The 13467-nt window shown below is 44.0% G+C and overlaps 1 long non-coding RNA gene across 3 annotated transcripts; it reads left to right on the top strand.

Annotated features, from left to right (window-relative positions):
* Window positions 1–567: 567 nt before the first annotated feature.
* Window positions 568–13221, top strand: LOC142050248 (uncharacterized). Of its 3 annotated transcripts, none has more exons than XR_012657960.1 (4): window positions 568–730; window positions 2014–2286; window positions 3253–3853; window positions 10931–13221. It is a non-coding gene; the product is annotated as an uncharacterized LOC142050248 (long non-coding RNA). The 3 variants fall into 3 exon arrangements; XR_012657962.1 differs by lacking the exon at window positions 2014–2286 and adding an exon at window positions 2317–2387; XR_012657961.1 differs by lacking the exon at window positions 2014–2286 and having other exon boundaries at window positions 570–730.
* Window positions 13222–13467: the final 246 nt, after the last annotated feature.

Here is a 13467-nt window from a genome sequence, read left to right on the forward strand (position 1 = left end):
CGTTTTCAATAGTTGTGCAAGAACATAGTAATTTATCTTTGCAGGCCATCTGGAGGAACAGAGCTACACTGTCATTTAAAATGTTCTTTAAAATCGATTATTATACCAGTAACTTACATCAGAACAAGAGGATATTGTACTAGTACTGGCAATTATCTGGAGATCTGGTGGGGGAAGAGAAAGCAGCCCAGTTCTTCTGTACCTTAAATTGGTTTAAAACAGCAATAACCCATCAAAATGAAGGGCCCTGCAGTGGTGTAAAGTGGTGCAAACAATGTGTAAGAACGTGCAGTCACTACTAGCAGCACAAAGGAAATGCATTTTGCTTAGGACTTCTAAGGACTTCTAGGGCAGGAAGAATAGCGTGGAACGGAACGTTGTAACCAGAATTGTTAGGATAATCACACGGCGATACCAGAAGACGTCTCCAAAATAAGCTCAAGCGAAGAATGAAAATTAAATATCCAAGATCGAAGGTGCTATAGCATAATTTAAGACCTTCCGTTGCGGGGGGGCGGGGGCAGGGTACGAGAGGAGCCCTCCTGCTGCGGGACCACCCTCTCCTAACCGCAGGAGGGCTCCCGCCGGCGGGATCCGCCCCCCCACCCCGGCAGCGCCCCGGGGGCGGGCGGCGGCGGGACCCCCGGGCAGCGCGGCGGCGGGGCGCCGCTGGCGGGAAGCCGCCGGCCCCGCGGCGCGGCGGGGTTTCCCGCGCTGCCTTTACTGGAAGGTGAGCCTGCGGGGCGGGAGGCTGCGGGGGGGCCGGGGTTTCTGCGCAGAGGCCTCCTGGCTTCTCCGAAGAGCTCGTCCCGGCCGGGGCAGGCGGCCGCCCGCCGGCAGCCTTCGGCGAATTCGAGATGGGGCGAGGCGAGGCGAGGAGGGCAGGGAGGAGGAGCGGGGCCGGCGAGGGCGAGGAGGGGAAGCTGCGCGGGGTGAAGGTCGGCGTCGGGTGCCCGCTGAGCCGCGGGGCGCCGGCCGGTTGATTTTCCCCGAGAAGTTCGGAAAGGCATGCATTATGACAAGGCTGAGTCAGGAGGAGAGCTGACATCCAGGAGGAGAAAGCGTCCCTGGAGGGAAATCCCCAAATAGCTGAATTGCAAAAGCTTCACCCATCTGGAGCAACTCAGCCCTATGGCAGGGAGAACAGCACCAGAGAGAGACAACAGGGAGGGGGGGGAGAGAAAATTGTCCGCTGGATGTGGAGGACCTGCCTCCGCCAAGCACAGCAAGCATCGGTGCCCTGGGGAGCAGGGAGAGCCTCTGCCACCAAAGAAAGGCACTGCGGGCACAGTGGCATGAAGACTGAATTTAGTCCCTGATGCATACGGCAGGTTTGGTGGTGAGGACAGGTTAGCTTTAAACACACCCATTCCTGAAACAGGTCTCACAACGGGAATGTTTCAATATTAACAAAATCGCCAGAACACATTTCCCAGCACTGGATCTGGAGGCAGTGGTAGCTGGGGAAGGGATTCCCACACTTGGGCGGCATCTGCGCTGTTTATAGGGATCCTGGTGCTGCCAGGTGCAGCAGTGACCACAGGCACCCTAACACACTTAGCAGCCCCGTGACAAAGTTGGAAGTGTATGGAACACCACATGCGTGACATACGCTTAGGAACAAAACAATTACAAGATCACACATACCTCCTCCAGTCCTGTGGGATTGTGGAGAAATACTGGAAGCACAAAACTAGCCCTGTGAGATGTGATTTCCAGGCAAGTGAACATTTTGGTAAGCAATGTGTGATGGCGGCATTTCCAAAGTGGAATTAGGAAGGTACACACTTGTTTTCAGTCAGTTTTTCTGGTTTTCAGTTACTTTAGTTTTGTAGCTCTCTTCTGCTTTTTGAAGTATTGCTAAAATTATCTGTAATAGAGATAAGAGTTTATCTGCTTTTAACATCTGCATGTCTGTGGTTGTGTGCACTTCACAATAACACGGAGTTATCGGCATGCACTTGGGTGTACGCCCTGTGACCACAAAACCACCCCGTTCTGTTCCCTCTGCAGAGGGGCAGAGTGCCTGTCCAGCCAGCGCAGACTCCTGCACCTCCCAGTGGGCATCAGGATGTGGAAGGCAAGAAACCACACAGAAACGAACACAGGAATACTTCCCAGTGTTTGAGCAAGAGAGTTTGGGTGTCCACTGGGCATCTCTCCATGACTCCAAAGGGATCATGCCATTAGAATAGCACCTAGACTCCGAACAGTGGCCAACATTGGGCTTAGACTATGCCACAGGCATTAATTTGCTGTATAATAGAGTGGAAACCTGCCATAAAGGTATACTGTGCTTTATTGCTTTCTTAACAGGTTTATGCTTAATACTGGTAAAAATATCAATCCATCCATCTGAACAGGTAAACAGCAAACCATCAAAAGAGGTAATCCAGCTTAATTCTCCTTTATGGAGACATGTTTCCTCCCCCTCAGCCCTTTACATGCCCCACCAAGCAAGGACAAAGATTTTCAGAATTATGACAAAAGAATCTCAAGCCCTGTATCTGTTTTAATTTAGCAAATACTTACCAAGTTAATGAAGATCTTTTGAAGATGCATTTTTGTTTTCCATTTTAGCAGGCAACTTGTAGAACCTACTAGTATAAATGCAGTTATCAGTAATTTGATGCACCAGAAAACAGTTAATGTAGTTTAAATATAAGCATAGAACTGTTGCAATTGTCTTAATAAAATCTATATAAGTATCTATACTAGGTTTCTGATTAGTCTGAAGAAATGGAACTGGCATCCACAGAAGAGATGAATCACGTATCATTTACACAAAACAACATCCCAAGATTTCTGTTCTGACTGCTGGCCCAAAACACTGCATTTCTGGTAATATGCTGTGAGCTCCATAATTCAAGTTCCTAAAAAATACTTCCAGAAATATCAATACTTGTACCAAAACCATTCTGATAACAGACTTCATAGTTGCAGACTATGCTGTGGTATTCCTATGAAGGACTTTATCAGAGATATCCTCTGAGAAACCGAGCAGCACAAATTGCAACAGGGGACTTATTCCTTTGCATATTTTGGAATCATTTTGTCAGGAAGGGAGAAATAATGTTGGCTTCTGCAGACATAGACAGATTCTGAACTCTCCCCCAGACAATTTTCCTCGACTGAACATATCAATCCTAACTTAGAATTACAGTGGACATAAGAATTTATTATAATTAACATATTTTTTCCTAAGGCTGTAGTTATTCAGTTTCTGATTTTTTATATGAATTCTTTTTCCAGAACTCTCCTGGAGCAGAGCCATGATGCTACATAAATGATTCTTGGCAAGCAGCACCTGCCACATGCAGAGTGGCTTCCCTGTTGTAAAATCTATATGCCTAATGCAAAAGTTCTTAATTTTCAGTGGACAAAAGCCATGATACTGTTTTCATAGTCCAGTGAACATATCTCTAAAGAGATTATTTTGGATGTTACACACAGGCACGTTGCTAAAATAAGACTGGATTCAAACTAATGGCAAGAATACACGACTAAACATACAAAACTTGTTGCATGTGAATATTCTCAAGTTTGTTTAGAATGCATCCGTCCTGGTATTACTGCTGCCCCCAAACTTGTTGGTTAGAATATTTGCAATGATATCACATGAAAGGAAGGTAAACACAGCCAAAACAAGCCTTTAATGTGATCAAATATTAATGGAAAATTTCTGTCATGTTAATGAAAACCCTTTTATTCTGTTCTGAGAGGATTTTCCAGACTGACGCGTATTATTTCCACCAAGTCATTTTGTGTCCGCCTGTAATACAGCAGTATGGAAGAAGCAGAAGAAAACACATGTTTATATGCACTTTTGGTGTGACTTGGCCAGATCTCCAAGGTAAGGTACCATTCCTTTACAGGGCAGCTTTGTACAAGTAATAAACGTTTAGCAATGACAAATTATGACAAATCTGATGCATATTTTGATAAATTATTAGATTTTATAAATAAAAAATATGTTGCAAGAAAGCATTGAAGCTGGAGATGATGAAAATTAACAAAGTTACTACGAAGTTGCAAAAGCAGCTGGTTTTAGAAGACATGGCAGTGAGGAAGGTTTGAAGGAGAATGACAATGCTGGAATTCCTTAAGGATCTTGGCACCACTCTTGTTTGAAACTTTCAGTAATGATCATTTACAAAAATTAGAACTGTGTGGAGGAGACCTGATGATGACACAGACTGATGCAATGAGGTATGCTGTGATGATGACAGAGCCAGAAGGTATTGCCAAGGCAAGTAACAACCAGAATGTCATACAGAAAGAACTCTGAGAAGCAAAAATTATAAAAGCAGGATAAAATTCAATAGTTGAAAATGGGAAGTCATGCAGAGGGAATTAATGACAGCATTCTGCTAGAAGGTACAGACCTTTTGATAGAAGTGATTCAGAAAGAGAAGGATGTGATTACATCTTAGCCATGGGAATCGTAGAATCATACAATCATTTATGTTGGAAAGACCTTTAAGATCATCAGGTCCAACTGTTAACCTAGCACTGCCAAGGCCAGCATTAAACCATGTCCATAAATCTCACCTCTACACATCTTTTAAATACCTCCAGGGATGTTGACTCCACCACCTCTCTGGGCAGCCTGTTCCAATACCTGACCGCTCTTTCAGTAAAGAAATTTTTCCTAATATCCAATCTGAACTTCCCCTGGCACAACTTGAGGCCGTTTCCTCTCATCCTGTTGCTAGTTACTTGGGAGACGAGACCAACACCCACCTCACTACAGCCTCCTGAAAGGTAGGTATAGAGAGCAATAAGGCCTCCCCTCAGCCTCTTTTTCTCCAGGCTAAACAACCCCAGCTCCCTCAGCTGTTCCTCACAAGACTTGTTCTCCAGACCCTTCACCAGCTTTGTTGCCCTTCTCTGGACACGCTCCAGCACCTTAATGTCCCTCTTTTAGTGAGGGGCCCAAAACTGAACACAGTATAGGAGGTGCGGCCTCACCAGTGCCGAGTACAGGGACACGATCACTTCCCTGCCTCTGCTGGCCACACTATTCCTGACACAAGGCAGGATGCTGTTGGCCTTCTTGGCCACCTGGGCACACTGCCGGCTCATGTTCATCTGGCTGTCAACCAGCATCCCCAGGTCATTCTCCGCCAGGCAGCTCTCCAGCCACTCCTCCCCAGGCCTGTAGTGTTGCATGGGGTTGTTGTGACCCAAGTGCTTGTTGAGTGTCATAGAACTGGCCTTGGCCCATCGATCCAGCCTGTCCACATCCCTGTGCAGAGCCTTCCTACCCTCGAGCAGATCCACACTCCTGCCCAGTTTGGTGACATCTGCAAATTTACCGAAGGTGCACTGAATGCCCTCATCCAGATCATTGATAACGATATTAAACAGAACTAGCCCCAGTACTGAGCCCTGGGGAACACCACTTGTGACCAGCCACCAAATGGATTTAACTCCATTCACCACAACTCCTTGGGCCCAGCCATGCAGCCAGTTTTTTACCCAGTGAAGAGTACACCCATCCAAGCCATAAGCAGCCAGTTTCTCCAGGAGAGTGCTGAGGGAAGTGGTGTCAAAGACTTTACTAAAGCCTAGGTAGACAACATCCACAGCCTTTCCCTCATCCATTACACGGGTCACCTTGTCATAGAAGGACATCAGGTTAGTCAAGCAGGACCTGCCTTTCACAAACCCGTGCTGACTGGGCCTGATCACCAGCTTGTCCTGTACTTGCCACATGATGTCACTCAAGGTGATCTGCACCGTAACCTTCCCCTGTACTGAGACAGACTGACAAGACTGTAGTTCCCTGGGTCCTCCTTCCAGCCCTTCTTGTAGATGGGTGTCACGTTTGATAACTTCCAAGTTAGGAGAGGATTGCTGTGAGTCACGGGCATAACACAGTCACAGACAAACTGAAGGTGGCACCAGGATGCACTGGACGTAGCTTTTCCACCAGAAATAAGGAAGGTCATGCCGGCTTACAGTTCCTTACCTGGGGTACAATACATATCTGAGTCACCCACGCTCAGAGGGAGTGAAATGGGATAATGAGGAAAATTAGAAGTCTCTGTTACCACCCGAACCTAGAAAAGATTGTCTTTACACGTTAGTGAAATGGAAGCTGGAGTTCTCTGAATTGTTCTTTGCAAATGCATCAGAAGGAATACACTTGAAGAGGGACCATGTTATGAACCATCAGACCAATTTGTTTCTGGAACAACGTAGCACCGCCAGCAGGGCTGGGGACTGTCTGATCCAGAGCATTTCTATCTTCCTTCTTACATAGTGGCAAACATCATCCTTCTGTCAAAGTTTTTACAGAGATAGTTTTTGACAGAAGAAATACTGGTGTGCTGTTTGACAGTAGGGTGGGACAGATACACCAGCTGTGTACTGGGTCTCTTTGGGATTTCCTGATGGGTCATGAGAAGAAGTGTTTGCTGGTTTGGGAGTGGTCACTGCCTGCATAGCTATTCTGTCTCCAATGATGAACAGGAGGGTGCTGGATGGGTGGAGCCAGCCCCTGGACTGTGTTGGGCTACTGTGCTCTCAGGGTATGATACACATGACCACTCCATACCCTTTACTGTGTTGTGTGGCATTCATATGTGAGGACTCATTTGTATGAATAGAGCAGAAACCTAAGAAGAAAATACTCATAGTGAGGAAATAATAGCTAAGAAGTAAGAGAAAATGTACAGTCCATCATCCAATGGCAGTTGTATTGACTCAATGGCAGCATCATTAAATAACACCTTCTTACCACTGGTGTATGACACCACAGAGCATGTGCTTGTCTTGCCCATTACAGCCATCCCAGTTCCAATGGCACAATGCCTCTGCCCACTTCCAGCCTCAGCCCCCATGTCGCCTCCCTGAACAGCATTAACAACGTCTCTCCAGAAGCTTGTGAGGCTCCAGAGCTTTCCCTCTTCCCAGGAAGCAGAGAAGCTAGGCAGCAAAGCCAGGAGAGCAGTTTCCCAGTGGAGGGAAGGGTCACTGTGCCTGCTGGCCATGGACCCAGGCAGGAGGGTGCCTCAGTGGCAGGGCATGGGACAGGGTCTCAGGGGGACAGGATCTCAGGAGGACAGGGACAGTGGTGCACGGGAAGCTCTGCATGCCTCTGCTCTTCACCGCTGTGTGGCTCTTGCCATACTGCTTTTATTTTACCAGGACAGGCATTTTACCAGAGCTGCTTCATTCTTCAAGACGCCATGGTCTGTAAGCTCCCCTGTACTCAGGAGAAAAAAATCTGGGGGAAAAAAAAATTGCCTTCTCCTTTGCCACATATGTAAAGTTGTCCAAAACCTGAGGATGGGATTCTGAAAATCCACAATCAGGACACAGCCAAGACGTTGGACATTTTTTGGAAAGAGAACCTTGTGGCATATGAGCTCCTTGTGGAGCTGTCAGCTGTCACCTGTAGAGGATGGTGCTACCTGTATTTTTGGATTTGCCCTCTTAGCCTCACAAGGCCTTCCAGTGTTGTGCCATTCACACAACACAGTCCACATAGTTTTTGCTGAACAGCTGGACTGAAGCTTTTTCCAGTCCAATTTTCTGATCTTTTTTGGAATAGAGTGGGAGAAGTCCTTAAGGGCAAATCTGCAAATTTTCCTCAACACTTGAAAAGCCCTCCACGTTCATAAATACAAGCATAGGGGTATTAGAGCATTTGGCTTTCCAGGCACAGGTCACACAAATGTAGGTATTCCTGTCAATGTTGTGCATACAGCTACTATTTACAAACCAGGTTAGGCATCAGCCACATAGCAATGCATAGGATATAATTTTAGAGACACTTTTTGAAACCTTGTCCTCAAAAAGAGCTGATGTATTGGCAAGAGCTTTACAGAAAGCAGTACTAAACAGAAGCTTTCTCAGAGCTCTTAAAAGTCATCCATGTTAGGGAATTCTGTCACAGATTTCTCTAAACTGGCTTCCCACAGTCTCTTTGGAAAACCTACCTTCTCCCTTCTTTCTCCATTCCTCAGTTACTCATACATTTTATTCAACTATATTTTTCCTGAAGATATGGCATTTCATTACAAAGAGGTTTTGCAAGCGTATATCAATACTGATGATCAGTGAAATGCTTTTCCAACTCCAGGATGTAATTTGCATGGGGAAAGAGGAAAATAGAAGTATGTGCCTAAAACATTTTGATGAAAACTTGAATAAAAGCTAATGTAAAAATCTCAAAAATAGTTCTAAACTACTCTCTCAGAAATTTCTCCAGCTCCTGTAACTACAGCATTCACAAAAAACACTCCACAGGGATTTGGCTTTGCACACAGATAAAAGCTGAACTAGGTTACATTTAGCAGCTCACCACCTTGCCAGTGTCTTTTTATATTTAATCACTCAAGTTCTACATGTAACTTCTCACAACTACAAGAGTTTATTTACATAAAGCCAACAGTGTTTCCGTCTGTGGTACGCATGAGGCTGTGCCACTCATAAATGACTGTGAGATGGATCTGGAAAAGTCAACATGTTTGCTTGAGAAAAAGCATCACATTAATTATAGATGCTCTCAGGGGAACAAAATACAAGCCATGGTGATTGAACTGAGCAGCCTCTGCCCCTGTTGTTTAGGAGTCTCTGGGGCAAAGCCAAATGAAGTATAATGAATATGCCTGGGAACCCATAAACAAACCAGAGGGGCAGGGTGGGAAGTGGGATTTCTGTGTCCTTTACATGTAGGTTTATCTGACTTGATAGCTAATAAATACTTCTGGGAGTGCTTATCTGTTGAAAATTAATTTCCTTCTGGAGCAAGGTTTCTCTAGAGACATGTTGTGCCATGCAAGAAGCAGAAGGATCTTTTTTTCTTAAAAGCAGTGTTGACAAAATTATACTACTACAGATTTTTTTTACGCTAAAGCCTGGGAAGTTTATTGGCTAACAACTAAATGTGTCTGAAATGGAGATGTCCTTTGTACTGAAGTCTTCCCAATGGTGGTTATAGCATCTATCCGTGCTGGGATCATGGGAGATATTAAGAAGCACAGTACAACACTCTATATATATCTTATAAGGACTAGTGCACAGCACTCAGATTTACAAGCCAATAAAATATTCATGAAGACTAATCCACTGCTGAACTGAGGCCTAACCAGGTCAAACTAAAACTTTATTTCTTATCCCCATCACATTGTACAGCAGGCAAGGCTAGAAATAAGCAGAAGGTAATTTGGAGTAGCTTCCTGTTTTAAAGTTATTTAGCCGACAAAATGATGTCTTTCCAGCCAGATGAATAGGAAGCATCTTGAGTCATTAACATGAGACAACAATCCCCCTAATTTCCTCTCTCCAGTTTCTTTCTCAAAGCCTGCTGTTCTCCATGCTCCTGCAGGAAGATCTGCTAAAATTCAGTGTCTACTGCAAATGTGATGGGAGTCTGAATCTGTAAGGAATTAGGTCTGTAAACCCCATTTGGTAAAGCCATACCACTAAGCCCATGAGCAATCCCTGCAGAGGCAGGGGTAGTATTAAACATGTACAATTCTGCACACATTTTTTCAAGCCTGACCAGGTAGGCAAAGGGATAGAGATGAGCAAGCTTTTCCTATCCAGTCTCTCACTTTGCTTTCCAAAACAAACCCTGACACCAGCCTTTTCAACAATGTAAAAACTAGTGGGTGAAAAAGTAGCTGCTTCATTTCAACCCTGTTGTGCAAGCATTTGCCTTTAAACCATAATGTTTAGTTAGCAGATTAGTAATTAATATAGTTGTCACGCTACTAATGTTTTGCTAAAGTTGCTAACTGAATATGAGGAAAGTAATAGTGCGTCTTATATTGACTGAAAGTAATATGATCAATTAAATAATTTGCCTAGCAGAAGAGTTGCTATTACAATCCAAGCTAGGATCAAATTCAAAACCAAAACACATTCAAGTTGAATGACAAGCATTGGTGGGAGAGGGAAGAAACGTGGGAATAAAAGACAGCTGAGTGTGTTCTCCATTTTTAGGGTGCAGGAATTGTTCCAAATATTCCTTTGAAGTTTGAGATCGGGTGTTGGTTGGCATAAAAGTCCTTACCACCACAACAGAAACAAAAGAATTTTGTCTTTCAGTGTTACTTATTCCAAGTTTAATTAAACTTCATTAAGCTGTGTCATACAGCTTAACTCCACTGTGTCTCAGATCTGACAGTAGTACGACAGAAATACCATTGTATCAGCATCAAGCAGAAGACAGTGAAGCAGCATCAACAATTCAGAACAAAGGAATAAGGGTGTCTAGGTTGTTGTATTTAACCTGGGAAGTACCAGGACTAATCCTGCATCTACTGAGACTTGTACAATCATTGATTTGGTGTCAGCGACATGAGTAAGACAAGCTGGTGGAGGACCCAAACCCACTATGGGACCCTAAGTATGTTGCATGTCTGGATTGCAAAACTGAAAGCACAAAAATGTTCCAAGGACTGTGAGTAGAGGATGACATGTATGCATGCTAGGAACCTCCACCAAGAACTACCCACACCTCCCAATAGGGTAGGCAATAGCAAATTTTCTACCCAAAGGCCAAGGGCAAAGTAAATTTTCTTTACAGTAGCAAAATCTAGATTTGCCAGAGTAGCAGAGCTGCTGGTTCTGGAATGAAGGAAATTAGTTTCATGGGGTTTTGCAGACCAGTGTGTGGAAGGAGTCAGTAATGTTTCAGGGGTTGAAGATGGGGACCTAGTAGTCAGTGCATGTTTGGGGGCTTTAAGAAGTGAGGAGTTTCACATAGAGTAAGGAACTGGAAAAGATCAGTAGGATGTGAAGGGACTGGAATGGGCTTCTCTCTGTGCTCTTTTACGAGCTGCCCCCTTCTTCAATCCTATCTGCCCACAGCCCAGCCCTAGCTGCCCCCTCCAGGCGCCCAGAAATGTTGTTTTGGCCTGTGTCATCCTGGCTCCCGCCACCTCTGAGACTCATGCCTTTCCTTCTGCAGAAGCTCCTGTTCATCCACTGTAGGCCACTGCTACGTGAATGACTCAGGAGGGTGATATGAGATGCTGAACAGGAAGACCTTAAGCATTTCCAGCCAGGCACTCCTTATGAAGACACTTCCTTTTCCTGTCATGGATGTGAGCTACAAATTCAGGGCCTCAGGAAGCAGCTTTGCTGATTCCCAGCAAATCCATGTCTGTTTGGAGCAAGAGTGGTGGTGGAAACCACAAGGAAGAAGAAGTTGTCCTCTTTCTCCACTTGAGCATACCATCACAAATGGAGAAATAGAGCCACTCTAGCTTGTCTAACAACTGACACCAGTGTCTGCACAATTTCTTCTGTGTCTCAAAATGCAGTGGGAAAGTCAAGACTTACCTGGGCTAAACATGCCCTCCAGAGCTCAGACAAGCAGAGCCTGAAGAATAGAAAGAAAGCAAAGCTTACACAGGCAAACATTTTTACCAGTAGCCTGAGCAATGCAAAGAGAATGCACGGAGACAGTGAAGAGCAGGAAAAAGGATATTCCTCAAAGGCGGAGTGAGAAGGAACAGTGGGGGACCCCACTACCCTGCCAGCACACACACAACTGGGACCAGCTGGAGCAGCTTTTCAGCCTACATAGACCAGTATGGAAAGATGGCTAAGAAGACTCTCTGAGTATGCTGCATATGCCCTGCATGCAGAAACAGGGTATTTCATTGTATGAGGTCACTGGGCATTTATTTTCAGTGCTTTGTTTTCTGCCACATAACCTAAACCAGCTATGATCTCACTATTCACTGTGCTGGGCTGGCACTGAGGGGACAAAAGACTGGCAAGACAGTCAGTGGGCATCACCACTCTGTGTGCCAGTACTGGGTGCAGTCATAGACTGACAGCAGGGATTTAGGCTACTAACAGAATATCATTGCATTTCTGCTTCAGCGAGTTCCTCGTGAAGGGTAAGGTCTTCAAGATTCACCCGTCAAGGTACCACAGTCTTTATCTCTTAGATGTATAGCTGTGCAAGACTGAGGAGCACTATTAGAAAATTATGGAGAAATGTTATATATCTTCACCTTTCCTTTTTAACCTAAACAATGGTTCTCTTCATGCACACAAAAAGTATCCATATATGTTTAAAGAATGAAAAGGAACTCAGAAAATTATGTGCAAAAGCAAAGAAAATAGAAGAACAATTTTGGAACAATAAACAACATTTTCACAGATTACCAATGGCAAATAGCCAACTTACATTTACAGTATCTGTGTGGAAAGAGGTGGAACAATAGAAAAGGCAGAATAAATAAATAACAGATCATTGCAAAGGAATGAAAACCACCTTTCTTTGTTCAAGCAGCTTGCCAAGGCCAGTCCCATATTTTGTATCCTGGAAGACATGCTCAGCTGTTTAAAGCAGCAGTTTTTCCTGAGAAAAAGTCTGAAACAATTATGTTTTGGTCATTAGCCAAATCTTCTGGCTGGATGCTTCAGTCAGAGAAAGAGCAGAGTCCTTCATGCTACAGGTCATGATGCCATTGTAAGATGTTATTGTGTATGGGGTGGCACAACATGCTTATGACATCTGTGGCCTGAAAGCTGAAGGCCTGTTTCAGAAGAACACGTTATTTCCTATGTGCTCTCCCAAAGGCAGCATTAAGAAGAGATTTTTGTGGTTACGAAAATTTAATTTGTATCCTGCAGAATCTTGCACCTGTTTCTGTAGTAAGTTCCACAGAAATCTGTTTAGCTTTATATTGTGATGTATTGTTCAAAGAAAGGGTATGGTATGTTCTTTCCCTTGACCTTGATATCTTCAGTAGAACAGAGAATAGATAGTTCATAAAAAATTTGCTTCTCATGAAATTGAACTAATAAATCAATTATTTGTAAATGCACACCACAATCTCCTTGCAATGAGTAATCCAGCTGTCATATATTTTGCAGAACCCACCTATCTCATTTGCCATTTGCTCAAGTGCACTGAAAAGGAGTGTGACCATACTTTTTAATAAGAATTAATGGTAGTATGTTGTCTTTATATTCTGATACTATTTCCTGTAGTGTACATATTCTGTACTAGTAAATGGTGCAGAAAGAAAAACAATCTGCATTTCTTACAAGACACATTTCCTTTTTCTGGCCCTTTGGGGAATACAGGACGGTAGTTCTCTCACCCAAGAGTAGCTACCTCAGTACTTCTGAAGAACTTTTAAAGGCAGTTCAAGAAAGATGGGACTGGTCCTTTAATTTGTTTCATTCATTGTAGTAGATTTGTTTTTCTAATAAATACTACAGTTTTCCTAGTGTTAACTGCATGCCTTAATTTCCTGGTCAGCTATGCTTTCTGCAGGCTTTTTGTCTCACTGTGTACAGCAAAACTAGCACTTATTAGAGTAAAACATACATAATTTAACATGCTGTTTTCAGTGGTCATTAGGCACCTAAATACCTTTGGAAATTCAAACTAATAACTAAACCTGACACAAGGCTTTGACTATGCTTACACCACACAATGAAAGTGGTGCAGCAATCACCTCCATTACCACGCTGATAAAC

This window comes from Phalacrocorax aristotelis, chromosome Z (genome assembly GCF_949628215.1).
Source record: "Phalacrocorax aristotelis chromosome Z, bGulAri2.1, whole genome shotgun sequence".
Classification (NCBI taxonomy): Eukaryota; Metazoa; Chordata; class Aves; order Suliformes; family Phalacrocoracidae; genus Phalacrocorax; species Phalacrocorax aristotelis.